The sequence below is a fragment of the Hemicordylus capensis genome, chromosome 2 (assembly GCF_027244095.1).
Source record: "Hemicordylus capensis ecotype Gifberg chromosome 2, rHemCap1.1.pri, whole genome shotgun sequence".
Classification (NCBI taxonomy): Eukaryota; Metazoa; Chordata; class Lepidosauria; order Squamata; family Cordylidae; genus Hemicordylus; species Hemicordylus capensis.
Genome location: NC_069658.1, coordinates 424,295,940 through 424,317,027, shown reverse-complemented (window position 1 = coordinate 424,317,027; position 21,088 = coordinate 424,295,940). Strand labels below are relative to the sequence as shown.

Genomic DNA, 21,088 nt, shown 5'->3' with positions numbered 1-21,088 from the left:
TAAGAAGCAGTTATGTCTGCTGCACCTAGACAGCAAACATTAGGGATGTGCACGGAACCAGGCGGGGGTGGTTCGGTGGAGGGGGTGCTGCTGCTTTAAGAGCGGGGGAGGGTGCACTTACCCCTCCCTCTGCTCTTCCCCTGCCGGCACTCCTTCTTTCTAAAGTCCATCGGGGTGGCAGCGTACCTCCTTGCCACCCCATTGCCCCCATTTACAACTGGAACTGTATACAACTGTATACAACTGGAAGTACACGATGTGCCTGCATGTGCTGGGCATGGGTATGCGCATGTTTTGACATTGTGTGTGACATGCGCATGCCTGTGCCCAGGGCATGGGTACGCGCATGTTTTGACATTGTGTGTGACATGCGCATGCCTGTGCCCAGCACAAGAAGGGCATGTTGGATACTTCTGGCTGTATCCGGTAAATGGGGTGGCAGGGAGGTATGCTGCCGCCCGGTGGACTTTAGAAAAAAGGAGCGCCTGTGGGAAGGTGAAGTACACCCTCCTCCACTCTTAAAGCAGCACCCACCCACCCCCGCCATTGAACCGGGAGAACCAGCTGCCATTCGAACCGGTTCAGAAGCCCATAAAGGGCCTCCAAACCGGTTCCATGCACATCCCTAGCAGACATACAGCTCACCTGGTCATCAGCTTCACAGTGGTGAACTGTATTTATTCTCACATTATCCAATTTTTATCAAAATATGCATGTATATTACCAATAAACATATGCACATTTTATGCAAAGTCGAGACTTTTTGGAGAAAAGTCCTTTATTTCCATTTTGTGTGTGATGGATATCAACTTTTTTCACCATCTGGACCTCGCAGCCCTGCCATGCATCTTGACCATAGTGGGGGGTAAGAAGGCTTTGACCATCACAGAGTTGCAGTGGGGCCCACCCTTCACTTTACCTGGCACCAGGAGATTTTTTAGCATGTGTCATGCAGTGAATGCTCTCGTGACATTTTGGGATCTGAGGCGGAAAATGCAACTGGCATCTGCTTCCACTAATTACCATGGAACACAATCAACGGAATTCATGCACAGCTCTTGTCCATTTCAGTGGAACTTGGAGAATTTCTCAGAAGATGGTGCCATTAATGGTGACAAAGTGGAGACAGCCACCTTGCACCGAAGCTAGAGGAAGGGCTGCCTTATGACAAATCAAACTATTGGTCCACCTAACTCATTATCATTTACACTGCCTCATAGTAGGGTTGCCTCTGAACACCACAAACATCTGAAAGAGAGATTCATGGCCTTTGAATAAGGTAGGAACACACTGTGGACATGCATGGGGAAGGGTGGGGATGAGTTAGTATGAGTTACGGCTCTCAGGCCTGTGTCCACATGCCTGATTTCCCAGGCATTCATCTCCCCTTCCATTATTACAGTGTTCACTGTGATGGACATATAACCACATGTCAAGGTAAGGAACTGGAGGCCCAAACATGTGACGGTCAGTCCCAGGCACATTGCTAGGTACTTAGAAGTCCTGGGCCCTCAGGGTTTGGTTCAGGTCCACAGCCTCTCCTCCTATTTTGATCATTAAACCTTTTCATGCAGTGGCAGCACAGATTAAAAAAATGAGGGGCGGCACATAGAGGTCAAAGTGCATTTCTAGGTGGGCAAACTCTGTCCCATGTTAGATTTCTGAAGCAGAAATAGTAGGCAGGTGAAGGGGCAGCTACTTGCCCACCCAGAGGGTGCTTGCCCACCTTTGTTCTCCCTCTGGAGCCCCCTTTGCTTTCATGCTCTCTATCCAACACTTTCTTCCTGGTTTTGAGGCCATTAATCACCGATGCGTCTACCAATGTCAGGCAGTGCAGAGGAACAGGGCAGTAAAGAATTGATCCAGGGCACGTGTCCAGGTGGCCCGATGCTGTCAACACCCCTGTTCAGTCATGTATAGTTTTTATTATATATTATGCAGCTGAGTGTAATGGGCCATTTGGGCCTGAATGACAAGGGACTGGGAAGTAGCGATCTGCCTAAACCCAAGTCATGCAGAGAGACGGAGCCTGTAACGTGACCTTTTCATTCCTGCCATATTTTGCACGGCTCAGCCATGTGGTTATATTTTGCTCACTCTCTCTTGAAAGGAGGCAATGAAAGGGAGGGCGGGTGGGTGGAGGACCCAGTGTGACCAGCATCCTTTTCGCCTAATGAGGGAGAGACCAGCACAACAAAACAGATGCCTTCCTCTTAATCTGACCGGTTGCTCTGTAAACCTCCTTGGCGGCTTTGATGTCATTTTGGAACACTCCATATGTTTCCAATAAAGTTTTGGTGTTTTTTTAAAAAGTACTGCCTCTGTAAAAAGCAGGTTTTTGGGTGCTTTGTCCCAGAGATCTAACTGGGATTTCTTTCCTGGTAGCCAAACGTTGCTTAAGCCTCTTGTGTTTGGGACCTCCCCGCCCTCCCCCAAATCTAAAGTTATTGGCTGTGGCTGAAAATTACTTAAAGTAGTCCCATTGAAATTAAAAGGACAAGTTGGGCAACACTTAATTTGGGACATAGTTGTGGGACATGATGCAGGAAATTTACTTAAAGTAGTCCCATTGAAATTAAAAGGACAAGTTAGGCAATACCTAATTTGGGACATAATTTAAATGAGACTGAGTGATTTTCCTCACCATGTCATCTTCCCCCACAACCTAGTACCAAACACTTGTCCCTCCCACAGCAAAGCATGCAGAGATCCTTGCCCTTTTCAAGGGCAGCTCTAGAGGGGAGCATAGGGGGCCAGCCCCCCCCAGTGGCTTCCCTCCCCCGCCTGACCCCCATTTCTGTTTTAGAAATCTAATATGTGGGACATAGCTCAACCCCCTGCCCCCATAAATGCACCTGGCCCCTTCTATGCCGACCCAGGCTTTCCCCCCTGGTGTCGCGCCACTGCTGACAATTGTGTGCCAGCAGCCTGCTGCTGTGTACAAAGCCTTGTGAACTGGGCCCTAATCCAACACTGGCATTAGAAAGGGGAACAGAACAAGATGACTCTTGAAGCCACATATAGGGACACACCATTAGAACAAAGCAGCAGCTCTTCTGAAATCAAACTGGTATTAAAGGGAGACAATGGGGACCAGTCAGCATTCCTAACCCATTGATGTGAATCAGTTCTAGGGCATGCAAGCCACCTCTGCCTTGGCTGATGAAGGGAAGAAGGCTCCACCTGCCTCAGGATCCCATCTCTTCCTAGGACATGGCATCTTCCATTCCAGGTGTTCTGTGTCCCCACTGCACAGTTTGAGAGCCACCATAATTATCATTTGCAGAACTGCAAAGGACCTCATTGTCTCCCTAGAACAGGAAGGGAGATGGAGCTTAAGTAGACTGCATGCACAAAACAGCTCTTCTGTATGTGCAATGCTGTCCTCACTGGAGGATTGCTGGAGTGGTGTGCATCTGCGAAAAATGGTTTTGACAAAAATGTTGAGTATACAGTATATGCAGAAAAGGGGAGAAGTATTGAAAATATGAATGGATTTTGAAACAAAATGTGTGTGTGTCTGTGTGTGTGTGTAGGGTTGCCATATTCAAGCTCTCCAAATCCGGGCACCCTAATTTGCATGTTATGCAAATTAACTGATGCACTGTCCAGTTGACTTGTATTTGCTCTGGATATCTATCAACCATAGTTGGGGAAGATCTCTTTACCTGGCCATTTACCTGAACACTACACACTAGGGATGTGCACTTCGATTTGTGCTAAATCAGGGTTGTGGATTCAACTGCGAATCGAATCACCTCTTAAATGAAGGGTCTGATTCAAGGTCTAATCGAATTAGCTCCGATTAACGAATCAGCTCATGTATTAGCTCCGATGTGGCACAAATCTATCTGCATGATTTGTGTGGCCATTTTGGCAGGCTTTCCCCCCTTGCTGATTGGTTTTCTGGCATTGGCTTCCAATTGGCTTGAGATATCCTTGCTTTTTGGTTGGCTTGTTGTCATTCAAATAAAGTGTTGGCATGGGCAACTGTGCCCTCATTGGCTGAGGGAGAAGAGATGGGGACATTTTTGAGGGATTTTAAAAATGTATTCAAAGGGACTGGAAGGCAGAGAGGGAGAGCCCTTATGAAAAAGAGGATACATCAGGACAGGAGGAAGGAAGGAGGAAAGAAGGTTTGATTTTGTGGTTCTTCTTTTCTTAGCACTGAGCATATGCTGTGCTACCAATTGTAGCTATAAGTGTTTTGCTTGGTATCAGATTGACAAAGGGAGAACAAAAAAAGAGAGAATTTCAAAATGTATTCAAAAGGTCTGGGAGGCAGAGAGAGCCCTTACATCAGAAGAGGAGGAAGGAATCAAGGAAGGTTTGATTTTGTGGTTTCTGTTCTTTTCTCAGCACTGAGTATAATGTTGTGCTATTGCTTGTGGCTATAACTATCTAGTTTTGCTGGATCTCAGATTGACATAGTACCTGCCTTCCTTCCTTGAGCTGTGATTCGGTGTTTGTGAGATTGTGTTGTGGTGAGAAATGGACAGTGGCAGCTCAGTTCTATGTGTCTGTGTGTAATATTTCTTGGTGACTGCTGTGATGAGCTGGCCTTGACTAACTTGTGCTTCACTTAGTGCTCTGATCTCCTTTGCAATCTGCATTCTGCATTTCAAGGTGTACTCAGTCAAAACGTGACTGAAGACATTATTCTGGTTGAGTTATTGGCTATGCTTTCTGGCTGTTAAGGTTGCTGCTGTGCTGAGGCAGCTGTGGCAAGAAAGGACAGAGTCATAATTCTGTGTGAGAGAACAACTTGTGCCAATGATGTTACTGCAGCACAGGCAATGGGGCTGGCAGTGGATTTGGGGCCAGTGATTCTTTTTTGGCCATCTTTGGACTGTGTGTTTGGCAAAATGTGTTGTTCTGTGTTGGGTGGGACTGTGTGTGCTGCTTCTGTTCTACGGTGTTGTTTTTCAAGGCAGGGTTGCAAAATGTGTGCACTGCACTCTGCTTGTTTTGCCCATAGGAAACAATGGGGAACTGGAATCACCCCACTGTTCCCCATGGGTAGGTCCTACGGACACCAAAGTGGGTTGGTTGGTACAATGTGATGGGTACTACCTACCACCTAACCCAAAAAAGAAATGGGCAAGTGGGCAGTTTTAAAATTGTTTTAACTTAACTTAAACCTCCATAGGATCCTATGGGGTTTTTTTTTGGGAGGGAGAGTTTTTTAAAAAATGCTCATTTGTGGGTTGGCTGGTAGGTAGAACCCATCATGCCCTACCACTCAACCCACTTTGGTGTCTCTAGGACCTACCTATGGGGGGAAATGGGGTGATTTGAGTTCTCCATTGTTCCCTATGGATTAATCGTGAATGTTTTGTGAATTTTCTATTCAATACAATGAACCAGCTGGCAATGGCTGGCTGGTTTGAAATTTTTCAATTCGATTCAAGGTCAAATCAAATCACAGAGAAAATTTGTGCACACCTCTATTAAACACCCAGACTAAGAATGTGAACAGAACTGGCCAGGTCATTTGCGTAGTGACACAAATGGCCTTCGTACATGCATGGAGGCCTGAACCAGGCTGGAGAAATCCTGAACTGCGGCCTGGGCTACTCTGGAGGAGGTTGGTGGGGATGGGGAGAGCTGACCTCGCTGAAAGTAAGTAGTCCTGATTCCCTCCTGCACCCTCTAGGTCTAGGAATCCCCTGTACTCAGAATCCTTATCAGATTTCCTTATATGGATTCCCCTTTGAACTAGTCTGTATCAGTCCAGTTTGAACTGGGGCTGGGCTGGTTTGAAGTCAGGGCTGGTCTGGTTTGAACTAGTTCAAGCTCCGACCAGCATCCCTGGACCACTTGAAAGTAAGGATCATCTCCTCCCCAGACCACCCTCGCCCTTGCTGAATGTAAGTAGCTCTGACTCCCCTTTGATGCCCTTTTGCTCTAGGAAGCCCCCTGCCTCTTTACCCATAAGGGAGGATCCTTACTGGGTTCCCCTTTATGAGTAGCCCCCCAAACCAGTCCAAACTGATCCAGTTCAAATCAGGGCTGGTCTCATTCAAACTTGGACCAGCACCCCAGACTGCCCTGGTTCGAGTCAAACTGGCATTTGAACCAGACCAGTTAGCACACCCCCTAACCCAGATTTTATATCCCATCACTTTCTAATATACAAGTTTAGTTTTTAACCTTGTCTAATTAGCTGTGTATAATGCTGTCATGGATTCCTCACCAACTCCAAACTGCCACCCCACTCAATTCTCCAGTATCTGAATATGCTATTTATTGGTGAATAAATATGCTATTTATTGGTTCAAATATGCTAATTTAAATATGCTCTTTATTGGTAAAGGTGAAGATACCAGATAAGGCTGGTGAAAATACCAAATCAAAGCTCACACTGAGAAGCAGTACTGAGTGCCTTTTCATCACAATTAAATTCTACAATTGACCCTAAAAAACTGGTGCTAGGGATTAAGGCTTTGAATGCTTGAGCCTTGTCACAGTCACCATTTACATCCTGAGATAAGTACATGAAATGTAACACCAAAATGACTCCTTTTGATTTCGAATACAAATATCGCTGGAAAAGAGCAGGGGGCAAGGATAATTCATGGTGGCTTAAAGCAAAATTAAAGAACACATAAAACAAATTAATATCTTTAGAAAATAAATGAAGATTATACTAAGTTTGAGATATTAATAGCAGCAATAAAACAAAAAATATACTGAACTTTTCAGTTAAGGCTGCAATCCTGTATACATTTACTTGGGAGAAAGTCTGATTGAAACCAATGGTACTTACTTCCAAGTAGGCATGAGTAGGATGCATTGAACTAAGCCAAAAACCTTAAACATTACAATACAGAGGTAGGCAGTGATTTACATCAAAATCAAGCTATCCTCTCAACTGCCCTATAGACATCCCCTGTGGACAAAAAACAAAGACCACATTCCTCAGGGAGATTACTTATTGTGAACCTCTCCCAGTCATCCTCCTGTGCTTCACCTGCCTTTCTCCAAGTCCAGCGGCTGAACAGAATAGTGACCGAATGTTTTGTTCCTTAACTCTGTTTCTACAAGGGCAGGAGCTTAGCTTTTTAAATAAATAAATAAATAAATAAATAAATAAATAAATAAATAAATAAAGCTGGAAATCCAAGCAAGCTAATGAGCTAACCGGGTGCCAGGGAACCTGCTTAAAATCTGGTATATACCTGGAAATCTGGGGAAGATGGCAACCTTATCTTCGTGAGAAATGACAATTACCTTTTGGATCTAATGGTTTCTACCCATTAGATAAAAATGAAATACGTTGCTTTGGCCTGTATGGGTATTTTTAAATGAATCCTGCATTCTTTTGACAGCTTGGGGTATTGATATGACAAATTCCCATGGAAATGATATACATTGCCTTCTAGGAGAGCTTTAGAGCAAAACACACAGCTCACCTGCTTCCAGTACCTTTTCACTGACCGTCTTCCTCATGGTTTCTTTGTCCTTTCATTTATAATCTCTCAATATCAGAACTGCCCGAGGAGAGAAAGTGAAACTTTTCAGGCATACACAAGCTAAGCCAAACGTATTAGTCCCATAAATTCCCTGAGGCAGCTCTGTATGGCCAATGTACCTGCTTAAAGATGACACTTTGCAAGTTTCTGCAGGGCTGTTTGATGATGATGAAGAAGAAGTTGTGGGGTGTGTGTGCAGAGAACTAATGCAGCCATGTTGATTTGTGCATAGATAATGGTCTGAAGGTACCTGATAGAGTTCTGTATCTGAACCTAAACAGGTCTGGGCCTGGTTATTCCCTGAGGTTGACTGCCTCAGAATCCCATGTATGTTGCTCTCAGAAAAAGGGCAGGATGCAAACGGGGGAAATAAATTACAATAATCAACAAATAAATCACCATGGGTCAGCTAGTGGCTCGTGTTAATTATTCGTTTAGAGCAGGCCCACGTACCTTGTGACCCACTAAGTGGAACAACTCAGCCCATATGGTGGCCCACCAGGGACTGTATAAAGTTCCTGTTTTGGCTGCATGCCTGGAAAAGTTTCACTTTTCGCCTGGAACAAACAGTGAGCAGGCCTAAGGCAGACTTGGAGCTCACCCTAAGTCTGCATCTGCACAAGTGACCCTTGTAGCATTGTTATTCCAATGTTGATCTTCTTTGTCCTGTTGTTGGTCCTAATTCAGAGGCCGAATTCAGATGTAACAGGTTCCTTCACCTCCATTCCTCACCCGCATGTCTGAATTTGGAAAAATGGAATTTCTGGCAGAAAGGGACCTGCGGTTTCCCTTCCTGAACTTGAATCTGAACCTTCAGTTCAGGGTGGAGATTTGCTGCTGCAGACTCAATTTCTGCAGCCCCAGCCTTACATCCGAATGTTGGCACTACAGTTTTGGCCCCACGGAGCCAGAGTTGAGGGAGGAAGCTCCGCCCTCACTCCAGCCCGATTGGCTGTGTGGGCTGTCCTTCTTTCAAGAAGGAAGCCCTCACAGCCAGCTCCCTCACCTCTCTGCAGTCTCACTGACTGCAGAGAGGCAGCTCTCCCAAACGTCCGAATGCGGATGGGTGAGTGGGGGAAGCGGGGTACAGAACTGCAGGTCCATTGTATCCACAGTTTCGGGTTATGGCTGAAACCAGCCAGAGATGGTCACATGTGAACTTTGCATCATGGATGGGGAAAGAATTAGTCATATCATAACATTTCTTATCTCCTGGCTCAGACATTTGAATCTCAGTGTCTCATAATATTGATATTTGAGATTAGCATTAGCAGTGGAGCTGAAAGAAGTCTTGCTCAGAAAATAAGTTATTCTCCCTCCCTGCCCTCCCTCTCATTTTCTTCCAAATGTCCTCCCACCCACCCATTTAACTTTGCTGTGGGGGTAGCAGTGGGAGGTAGGTAGCAGTCTCCCTCCCTCTGCCACCTGCCACACTGTCACTGCTACAACTTGAACCAAGCCCATTACTAGAAAAGAATGGGCGTGATAGTACAGCGTGGATATGCTTTCATTCTGCATTGACAGACGAATGAGGAGTCCCACTCATCTGGCCTGTGCAAGAATGTCTGGCTTACTTTGCATAGGTTGCATTGTCATGCAGATGTCTGTTTGCAGTTTTGCATGCATTGCACACACAATCCAGTGGATCTGCTGCCCCATCTTCATGGCTTTGCCTGCACGGAGCAGCAATGAGCTGTGCCCATGGAGAGCAGAGACTGGCCCTGTGTTTACCTTCTGCGCTGACTGAGTGAGGGTTTGTAAATGCAGGGCTGGTGCTCCATGTGTACAAGGTGCATACTGTATATAATGTGGTCATTTTAGACTGTGGTTCTCATGTGAGTTCATTACCCATCAAAACAGTCAGCTAGTTGTTTATTTTGTATACTTTGCTGTGCAGCAGTGGTTTCAAATATATATTTTACCTAGATGTGACACTGAAAACTCTGGGTTTCAACACAAATTGCTTACTACCCAGTGTGGTACTAGAGGTTAGAGTGCTGGACTATGACCAGGGAGACCCGAGTTCAAATCCCCAATCGGCCACGATACTTGCTGGGTGACTCTGGGCCAGCCACTTCTCTTTCAGCCTAACCTACTTCACAGGGTTGTTGTGAGGAGAAACTGAACTATGTACTCTGGGCTCTTTGGAGGAAGAGTGGAATATAAATGTAAACAAATAAATACAAATAAATACTAGATAAAGAAATGGATAGTTAGAAAGTGTTTAGAATGTTTCTGCTTGGGCCTTTGCAATAACCTTCACATGAAAGGGCTTTCAACATGAGAGAGCCAACTTTGTTTCCTTTTCCCAGGAGCCCACTGTATGGTAAACAGACCCACAGGGAATTAACCACCTGGCTGTGGAGGGCCAAAGTAAGCATTGATGCCCACTGTAGAGTAGAGTGGAGTTGTCATAAAGTTGCAGCACTGGATCTAGGGTCACCTTCTAGCAGGGCTGGATCCAGGTTTCAGGGGAGAAACTTGGATCCCTGAACTGGGGGGCCCTCCTATCTGGGAGACCACGCTTTAGATCCATGGCGGATGTGATGGGATGGGATGACAGAGCGGCTCTCTGGGCCAAGAGTGTCACTCTGCTACCACTGCATGAAGGCTATAGGCAGGCACAGTGGTAGTCTTGGTGATTGGCACTGAATGGCCCTTGGCAACTGCCTGATGATGCTAGCCGCTGGTTCTGGCCCTCGTCTTCTGGATATCCTTGTCAGACTGAACTCAATACAAAAACCATCCTGGAAGGCTGCATGAATGGAGCAGTCAGTGACAGTGTCCTAGTGTGCAGCTTAGGTTGCCTCGATCCAGCAGGTTGTGACTGTTGCAATATGAACACTTCCTTAATTTCACTTTCTGTCTGTTGCCTCAGTTCTATATCGGTGACTGAAGAGCTGCCGTTGCTGTTGAATGGCTCTCCCAAGACCCAAGCGCAACTATGAATGGGAAAACTCCTCCGCCTTCCTTTCTCCAACCTTTCTTTTCTCCCCGCAGAACTGTATCAGAACACTGCACTCCCGCTTCACTTGCTAATGACCTCCGCTGAGCCTATGACAGCATCCCTTGGGGGACTCCGGGTGGTGGGGCGGAGGGGGAGGGAAAGGGCCTCAATCTGGCAGCAATTATAGGAGGGAAAGTTAACTCCCCTCCCCAGTTGCTTCAAACATCAATGTGTCAAAACAAAGAACTGAAACATTTCAAACGCCAAATTCAAATGTCACCAGCAATAAGGGCCTACACTTTCAAGCAGCAGCAAAACACGGCTGCGGCCCTTTTATCCACCACTAGCATCTTGGCTCAAATTTGGCTTCCATTAGGCCTGTGAGGCTTAAAAAAAAGGAAAAGAAAAGGCAATAAGAGATTATTCTGTCAAATGGAAATCAGGGAGGTGGTTGTCTCCATTCTGTCTCCTGGTTCCTCTCTGCTCAGTGCTCTGTCCTTTCTCTGAGTAGTAAGAATTTTCAGAGCCTTCCTATAGCATGAGAGGCTATTTCTAGTTTGGAGAGACAAAAGTATTGTTGCTTCCTCTAGGGAAAAAGAAATAACAACACTGAATGGGCAGCAGCCAACGATTGCCTGATTTGGAGACAAGGTGGCAGCAGACAGTTCTCATTTTTAAACATAGGGCTGCCAAATTTTGATTTCCAAAATTCTGGTACCTTGCTGGGGTCGCAGGATTTGCTGCTGCCTAGACTATGGCTTTGCTGCGGGTATAGCAGGGTCACTCTTTATTCATTTATTTATTTATTTATTTATTTATTTATTTATTTATTTATTTATTTATTTAAAATATTTCTGTCAAATTCCTCCAGGGCAACATTGCTCGGGGCAGCTCACAAAAGCAGGTACAACCATTCTTTTCTCACTCTGCATGCCAGAGGCTGGTGCTGTTCATCAGCCCTGTACTGGAGATGGCCTGTGGCTGTCTATGCTGGGGTGTACAGCGGTGTCTGCCTTACAGATGGAAACAGGGCTGGGACCTCCGCAAAGGAAAAAGCAGCTGGGGAGGCAGCTGCAGGGGAAACTCATAAAATGTGTCCCCCCCCACACCTGCAGCACTTGAAAGTGACGCTTTATCTACCTCACTCTGACCTCAGGATGATGTCAGATCTTCCATTGTGATGCACCTATTGTTCTTCAGCATCACACAGAGAGTGAGAGAGACAGATATGCTAGGTGGCAGAAGCAGAGTGAGGAAGGGGAAACAGGTCTTGCTGGAGAGGTTTGATTCCCATTAGATGGCAGGAAGGCAAAAGGGAGCTACCCAAGAGGTATTCCTTAGGCCAGGGTTGGCCTAAGACATTTGCTACTTCCAAACAGTCTGACAGGTTTGCCCCAGAATGCCACCGAGAATGTGACATTGATGGTGGCAGGGCCAGAGGTTGGGCAGCTGCTGAGGGCCCTCAGAAGGGCCTGCTCACGTCATCGAGACCTCCTCTGTGCCCACAACCTTCAAGTGGTGACAGCAGAACAACTCTCTTGGGGACAACCCAGGTAGGATTGGGTGGGCCCCAAGCCCTGCTCCGGGCTGCATTATGATCTCAACGTCATTCAGGAATGCCTCAGACCCAGGTCAGCTCTCAGGGCAATTCTCAGGGCAACCAGTCGGAACCATGGCCAGAGCTCACCAGGAAGTGCAGGAGCTAGTCACTGCAACATGGGGGGTGGGGGGTTGCTCCAGCAGTGTCTCCCAGCACACTGCTGGATTTCAAAGCCTGCTGCTAAGGCAGGATAACTCGGCATCACTCCTTCCACAGGCAAGTCGTGGTGTTCAAAGGGGCCTTGTCTGATTTTGCAGGCATTTGCTCCGGTGATGCTAGGGGCCTCTGCCATGACCGGGAGGTCCTCAGAAGACCCCTCTGACTTGGACAAGGCAGTGTCATGGGGTTTTTGCTGTTGGGGATCTCCTGGTTCACCTGGTGTGGGGCTCCCAGTGGCACAGGGCCACCATGTGCTCAGGCCATTGATATCTCCCAGTTGGTTTCCTCCTCTGAGTTTCTCACCCCATCCCCAACCTTGGGGTCCCCACCTCTGATTTCTGGGATCATGACAGATTGCCAACTCTGTCTAAAGTTATTCCTAGAGACTTTTTCCATTTCTCCCAGTATATTTCACACTATGAAGTCATTAAAACCCCCAGGATTGTTTCCAAGTCTCCAGGAGATTGATACTGATTCCTGAATGCTCTGAGCCAGTCCTGGAGGTTGGCAACCCTACACCCTGGTATGTGGGGGCCCATGGAAGGCTGTTTTCCCAGGCCTCCCTGAAATCTGGATTTGGTGGTACAGAGACCCAAAAGCTTATGCGATGCTTTGTGGGTGCCCATAAGAAGACTGATGTCCCAAACAACTTCTTGGGTCACTGAGGTATCAGGGATTGCCAGGGTCAACTGGAAAAATCAGGCTTTGTGCATCTCGGACACGTGTGTCAGCAGTCTTAAAGGTCCAGAGCTCTACTAGCTCAGAATCATCATTTCTGCCCACTCTCAATCTTTGCCAAGGACTGGATATAAAGTCTATCCCACTCTGGGGGAGAGAGTTGTTGAGTCAAAAAACTAGAGGGCAGGAAGTGTGAAAAAGAGAAAGATTTTATAATGGAGAGGCAACAACCAACATCTGCTTACTGTCTAGAGGAAGGAGGACTCCCACCTGCCCCCTCCCATCATCCTGAATTTCCCTTGTTTCAGATCCTAGGAGGAGAACAGAAAGATCATGGATTCCTAACTGGATTCCAAATGTGTGATGTTTGAAGAACTGACAATGCAGCTAGAGAGAAGCACTGTCATTATAGCTTTCACATTTCCAAACTGAAGCTATCCAATTCTACGGCCTTTTAAAAGGCAAATTCAGAACTGCACAATAGTATTCGAGTGCTATTTGTACATATAGTGTGCACTGATGCAACACACATCTGTGTACTTCCCTTGTCTGTGTATGCATACTTGTTGCCTGGGAGTTATTCACACATGCCTTCATGCTTCGGGGTATCGGAAGAGTGAATCTGCTTCGCAGCAGATTCACAAGATGTTTAATTTGGGGGATTAAATGGACAGTTCACATAGGGTCAGCTCCTCTCCACAATCTCTGGCACATCTTTTCCCTTTGTGTTACCACCAGCTTACTCTGGGTTTTTCCTCCAACCAATCACAAATCACATCACAGAGAAGAGGAAGTGAGAGAGCTTTTATTGTTGTTAGTTTGAGATACGGAGGAACAGAAGACCAGCATGACAAGTTGCCAAAAGCTGAATCAAGCAGCAGAATGCTTAACCCTTGCCTTTGTGAGTGACTGCCTTCATCACCTCATGCCTCCCCCACCCCACCCAGACGATTTAAGAGGCAGGGAAGTTTAAAGCAGAAATCAGAACTTTCTCTCTGTCATGAAGAAAATTGTAGGCTAATGGAATCAACTCAGACAAAAAGGCCCAGGTTACATTAATTCTGCATATCTAAAGCCTATGTAACCTCCCCTTCATTGAGTTTTGAAAAGCCGAATTACTGGCATGGCCACTCCACAGATCAAGGGAGAAGTGGTGGGGCATAAGAGAAGCCTTGGATTTCCCCCCAAAAGCCATTGAAACTAGAGGATTTTTAAAAGCCGGACGTACTTCGGACTAAGCCTGAATGCGAGCCTTGATTCGGGAGGAAACAGAGTCCTATCTGTACTGGTCCCTGATAGCCTGAAGCCACTTCAGGGTAAATGCAGCTAATATGTGGACTGGCCCACTCCATTCTGGAGGTGATTCGAAGTAAAAGCCCAGTGTGTGTAAAGCCTCCTTGAGTCACATTTCCATGCCATTAAGAAGCCTCTATAGATTGGGAGGAAATCCTCAGAACTGGGAATCTGATGGCATTTTTTCAGAAGAGTGTTATATTTACTGGTGAAGACTCCGTGGGGAGCAGCAGTGAAGTCTATGGAAAGCATCTTTGGCAGAAGGAGGAGAAATGGGGATGCTTGGTCCAGGACTGGGTTCTAGAGAAGCCTGAACTTCACTTTTCTCATTATTAGCAGTCACTTTTTTATGTGGTACAGCTTAAGAAGTGCACAAATCTTTTAGAATGGCACTCTCCCTCGCCCCCCCTTTTTGGAACCACACATTTTCTGTCCAGTGGCACATATTTAAAAAGCCTTGTCCCATTTATATTTACACTTTCAAATTCAACCCAACTTTTGAATTTCACAGTGCTGATAAACTCAACTTTTGCTGCTGAAATTCTGATTTCCTTCACTGAAGTTTGAGTTTCTAACAGCCATATTCCACCCTCAAGACCAAAAGCAGCCTGGTGACATCTAAATTTGGATTTTTCACAATTTCTTATTCACACTTTCAGATTTGTTGTCTCTACTTCTTTTGGGGGAAGGTGTTATATATTTGATTGCAATGTGCTCTGTGTAATGGCTCCCTGCATCTTCTTCACTCACTGAGCTAACTTTATATTTATTTCTGCCTAAAAAATGTTGCATGGGTTATGAAAGGCTACTGCATCTGGCAAAGGAGATAACAGGAGTTAAAATGATGAAGTTGGAAAGGAAGTAGTGAAGAGGCAAGAGAGATGCAGAAAACCGATGTGGAAATGGAAAACAGAGATGGTCAGAAGTGAAAGAGAAGAAAACCCAAACGTGTGAAAGAAGGGGTGGGTGGGGGGAAGCAAATGCAGAAATAAAAGAGAGCAAAAATTGCAATTGAAGCATTTGAGGAAGAAGAGGAGGATGGGAAACTGAGGCTGTGTTGCTAGGAGAGCATTCTTCTAGCCTGTTGGCAAGGAGTCAAATATGGAGCTGGAAATGGGGAATACTTATTGCATGGCAAGGAGTGCTCTACTTTCATGGTGTTCTAGTGGATATAAATGTATTTAGCCATTTTTTCCAGCCAAAGTTGGGGGAAAAAATCAAATATATTCCTAGTTTGCTCAGGATTTGTTCTATTAGCACTCATCCACTTGGAAACCCAATGGTTACTAGAGACTAGTGTTTGGTTAAGTTCTGAGCAAGGCTCAGATAAGTTGAAAGGACAGGGCGAAGGATTTTAAACATCTGTTTTTGCATTTCAAACGCCAGTCAGTCATGTACTGGAGCCAACCCTGCAGAACAGGAAATCAGCCACATATCAGTATCCAGATATCAATGATACAGCTGGTGGAAAAAAACACACAGTTGAGCTGTTACCATTTTTGATTCTCAAGTTAATGAAATTTTGAGTCATTGTCTATGATATGGTATTTTTTAAGTCACAGACATGAAGTCCACAAGGATACATGGAATTGTATGCAGAGATACCCTGAGGACCACATAACACATTAAACATGTAGTTTGGTCTGGGGGTCCCTGCAGATTTTAGGGAGGGTGTTGATAGCTTTGTGGTTTTGGTAACTAAAGTTGCACACATTACGATGAGTCAGCTGGCCTGGTTCTGAATGGTGATAAGTACTTTAGGTTGGTACCCAGGTGAGTTTTCCTTGGTCCCACCCTTGGTCTCTCCTCCCATGTCTGTGCTGTGCAACAGCTGTGCATGATGCTTCCATCCCACACCTGGCAAGAGAAGATGTTGTCAAGGAAGTGGCTGGTGCAATTCTGGAACAAGTTGGGAATCTCAAAAGAGTGCAGAAGACCGCTCCCTAAAAGGTGAAGCAAATGTTTCATAATTTATAGAAACCATTTCAAACCCCACCCTATTCTTGTCAGGCATGATAAACATGGGAGAATACGTTTTTAAATCATGAATTTGTCATTGCAGAATGTCAGACTCTTCCAGATGAATGAGGACCAATTGTCCTGCTAGGCCATAGGTGCATACAAACAATACAAATGCTAAGTGCAAAGGGACCATCGCTGGGTACGTATTTGCAGGAATGAACTCAAGAACCTTGTGTATTATTTTGTCTAGGAGAAGACCACACACTCAAGTCTGATGTAAGGTAAGGTAATTATGTATTAAAATAAAAATTAGGACACAAGACTCAGGGGAAACAAAAAAATCAGTATGCCTAGAAGAGAGAGTATTTGAACCCAAAGTCTCTAAACAGCACAGGGGCCCAATATTTTGCTGCTGAAAGGAAAGGTCCTTGGCCCCATGTCAAGATTAAGACAACACTTCTGGACCAGGAGAAAAGCCTTTCAGGTGTCTTCTTGTCAGGTAAGAGTGATGTCACTTTACAGGGCTGGCTTTCTTGAAAGGCAGAGGAAACGTGGTTGCTATTTTCTCCCCTCCTTTCTTCTCCTCAACTCTCTTCACAGGTTTAAAAGGGATTTTTTAAAAATAAGAAAGCAGAGCAGAGCACTAGATCGTGGAAAGTGCTATCACTACCCCTCCGACTCATAATGCAACCAAAGTAGTTAAGAAAGAAGGAATAACATTTTACTTCTGGTCTAAGATCTACAAAATGACAACAGTAAAGCCAAAAGCTAGATTCAGTTTTCCATATGAAGGAAGGTACATTCAATACACCTCACCTGCTACAGCCAGTACTAGTCAGACAGGTAAGTGAGACACCACTATTTGCTCTCACTGACGGTTTCCCCCCCAGACTGTAGAAGAGAAACTAGGATATAGGTATACAACTGGAAGATGCCACGTGAGTAGCAAAGAGAGAGATATAAGTGTGCAGCTGAAATCATAAACCTGAATAGGAATGAGTTGAGCAATGGGCCACTTCTAAATACAAGAACACTCAGGTAAGAATTTCAGCTTCGGCATTGTTCTCTTTGGACTGCAAAACATGTTTCTCTGTTGTGATGACTCCTTGAATAGGTTGTTGACTTCAGAGGCAATGAAGTAAGATCTGAAAGGGGAAAGTCCTGAACTCCTCTCAAGATCAAGGCCATGCTTCTGGACTAGGAGGTAGGGCCTTCAGGTGTCTTCTTGTCAGGTGAGAGTGATGTCTCTTTACAGGACTACTGTAGCTTTTGTGAAAGGCAGATAAACAGTGGCTGCCATCTTCTCTACATAGGGTTGAAAGGATTGCAAAACGTGTAAAAGGTCTTTGGACTGCAAAGCATGTTTCTTTGTTGTGATGACTCTTTCAACAGATTGTTGCTTTCAGTGGTGGTAGTGGTGGTGGAGTGAGAACTGAAGAGGTCAGTGACTTGGAGTGATGGGACTCCCAAGCAAAACATAGGAAAACAAAGGTATTAGCTCACCGTAGGACAGTAATGGGATCTGACCATAACTAAAACTGCTGCTGCTACAAAGATGGAGGCAGAATATTTATGAATATCAGCATTCCTCACTAAGAGCCAGAGAAGTAAGCAAAATGATCCCACCATTATAACTAATGGCATTTCTAGATTGGCTGCTGCCCATATTCCCGACTGGGCAGTGGACATTGAGGTGGACCATCTGGAAGATGTGGGAGTCTTCTCAGAAAATGGACCACCTCAGTGCTTAGCACGGCCATCCAGCTGTGTGGAGTATATAGCTTCTAAATTTCACCCATCAGCCCTGTAAACTGGTGCAGACCAGAGTCAGCTGAAGGCTCTTGCCTACTGCATGCTGTGAGGATTGGATGCACTCACTAAACCAGTGCATCCATCCCTCTGAAGGAGAGCTGCTGAGATATGCTTTTGGAACAAAGAATGCAAGTCATGCTGGAATCAAATCCCACAACATTTCAAAACTTGACAAAGCATTCAAAGTTTTTTTTAAAGTTTTCAAGTTTCCAACATGGTCAAGGTTTCATTTCGGAAACTTCAGATTGGAGGGATACCTATTTTAAACACTAGCTCTTGCTGATGGATTGTAAGGCCATGACACCTCCAAATCCAACAAGCATTTGTAACTAGAAATCTTGGGAAAAATGAAATTTAGGCTTGCTTTTTTTAAAAAAAAATCTGTTATTTTTACTTGAACAAAGACAATTTGTCTGAAAAAATCTCCCCAATTCATCCCTGTTGTGAAATGCAAGTGCTTTACAAGGTACAGCCAGAAGCATTATGGCGGGTGGAGATGGGCCAGGGCCGCTGTGGAGCTGTTCTAGACCTGATGCACAAGAAGCAACTCAGCTGCCTCCACCAAAGAGGAGATAATGCTGAACTGATACCTGACTGAACTGATATCTGAGAATGATGGGATTTTCAGGCGGTCATGGGGAATGATCAGTCTGGCCTGAGCGAGCGGCAGTTTCTGGTCTTTGCTGACATGTCCAGGGTAGCACTGACCGCCGCTTTGGGGTCGGGAAGGAATTTTCCTCCAGGGCAGATTGGCCAAGATCCTGGAGGTTTTTCGCCTTCCTCTGGACATCCAGCAGGGATTACATATTAGGCTATTTTAGAAATGAATATAAATTAAATATGATAATTTAATTTTTTTTTTGCAAAAGCTGAACTCAGCAAATAAAAATAGAATAAAAAAAATTAAAAGAAAATTAATAAAAAGCCATAAACACAGATTTTGCCTCTTTCTGGTTTTTTAACTGATATAGAAAATACATCATCAATACTCATGGGAATTCAGTACATTTCTCCAAGAACATAATTTCTTTCCCTTTTAGGTGGAACCAGGCCAAGACACATGGGCTGCTAACCACTGCATTACTGGTTGCAGAAAAACATCAATGCAAGGGCAATCATTTTCAGGGGCGGGGGGGGGACATTTAGGTGGGAGGAGGGTGCTGTACATCCTATTCTGCAGTGGTCAGCCCTCACTGTGTCCTGGGCACCACATTTTAAGAAGGACATTGATAAACTGGGACAGGTTCAGAGAAGGGCAACCAAGATGGTGAGAGGGTCTAGAAACCAAACCCTACGAGGAACAGTTGAAGGAGCTAGGTATGTTTAGCCTGCAGGAGAGAAGACTAAGGGGAGCTATGAGGACCATCTTCCAATATCTATCATAGCCACCTTCAAAGGCGGGGTCACACAGAAGAAGGAGCGGACTTGCTCTCTGTTGCTCCTGAGGACAGGACTAGAACCAGTGGTTTTACAGATGGTTGTAATATGTAATTGTTTATCAAAGCACCAAGAGGAAGCTGCCCACTCCAGTTACGAAGTGTGCAGAGCCTTATTGTTGCAGTTAGTCAAGAACAAGCATGGAGATTGTAGTGCAGTATAAAGTGAATAAGATTTATTATGTTAAGCACATTGGAGATGGGAAAGGCCTATCCTATCTATGAGCTACATAGTGAATGGGGGGGGGGAGATGCTGTTTTCCAAGGAGAAAGGAAGTAGCACTGACTTGCTACAGGAAGTACCTGAGGAGTCAAGGCAGGGGTCATAGAGTAGAGGCAAAGCAGGGACAGGTAAAGGGACCCTCACTAACTACCTCTACTCCCAGTGCCCCTAGTGGTCATTAGGATAGTTGGTGCAAAAGGTCAACGCACTGGAACTCCCTCTCCAACAATCAGCCAACGTGGGGTAGAGTATTGGACTATGATTAGGGAGACCTGAGTTCAAGTCCTCGTTCAGCCATGAAACTCACTGGATTACTTTGTACCTCTCACTTATCTCTCAGCCTAACCTACTTCACAGGGTTGTTGTGAGGGTCAGCATAACCATGAACACCGCTCTGGGCTCCTGGGAGGAAGAGTGGGATATAAATGGGATCTCTATCTATCTCCCACCCTTCCTTTGCCTCTGGCAGCAAAATGTCTTGGACCAGCCCTGCCTTGCTTTTTGCAGAGGCCAGTTTTAACATCCACCTAAGAAGGAACCTCATGGACAGGCCTTACATGCCAGAACTTCATAGGGAAGAAGACATTCCCTGAGGACAAACATCTTCTTACCATCTGAATCGCCAAGCAGTGGCACCCCAGCAGGAGCCCCAGTTTGGCTGGGCCCCTAGTCTGCAGAGTATGTTGCACAATGGGCAAAGGCAGGCTTCCGTTCACTTTGCCCCAGACATCTGAATGTTCCTTTGAGGGCATCTTAAACTCCTTTTCAGAGACATTCCTGGAAGCAACTCACAGACGTCCTGTCGTGCCCATGGCTTTGTGGGGAAACCTGTAGAACTTGCCAAAGGCAAGGATGATAACTGCTGAAGGTCTCCACGGGGAAACAAGCTGCTCATGGAATAATTCCAGCATTTCCCATGGCTGTGCCCAGACCTGGTATCAAGGGTCAGTCAACTCAGGCACTGGCCAGGGGTCCATGCCCATCCGAGGGCCCACAGCCAAACTCTGAGGCCTGCCTGCCTAGTACTCACAGCAGCAGTGGCACAACGTTCTCAGCTGAGCAAGTTGCTTCATTGCTGCGGCCTTCCACCACTCTCTCCACCCACAAATGCACTTCCTCCAGAGGCCCCCATGATGACACAGGAGTGACAGGACCCTCTAAGAAAAGCCTATTTGTGGACAGCACCGGCAGCCAGTAGAGGTGGGGCGGGGGGTGGAAAATGAGCTGAGGGTGAAGCACTGTCACCCTCCTCCTTATTCTCACCACACCCATCTGCCTGCTTCCCTCTCACCTTGTCCTGCCATGGTGTTAACCCCAGGCATGCAGGCTGCTCATTCACCAGATTCCTCAACCTGGTGAATGAGCAGCCTAGGCGCTTTCCAGGTGAGCTGCTCAACAGCAGCAAAATGCCTCTGTTCGGGCAATTCGCATTGAAAATGTAAACCGTACTTGGAGCATTCTCAAAGCAACTAACAACCCCAAAAAACAGCAATTTCCTTACGC

General features: G+C 45.7%; 1 long non-coding RNA gene across 2 annotated transcripts in view; it reads left to right on the top strand.

Annotated features, from left to right (window-relative positions):
• Positions 1-18,862, top strand: part of LOC128345735 (uncharacterized) — a 50,000-nt gene extending 31,138 nt beyond the window's left edge. The window contains exons 1-2 of one of the 2 annotated variants that reach the window (XR_008316610.1): positions 8,555-11,975; positions 15,984-18,862. This is a non-coding gene — a long non-coding RNA (uncharacterized LOC128345735). Of the gene's footprint in view, positions 1-8,554; positions 11,976-15,983 lie in introns of those variants that run through there. The other variant, XR_008316611.1, reaches the window with a different exon arrangement.
• The last annotated feature ends 2,226 nt before the right edge of the window (positions 18,863-21,088 follow it).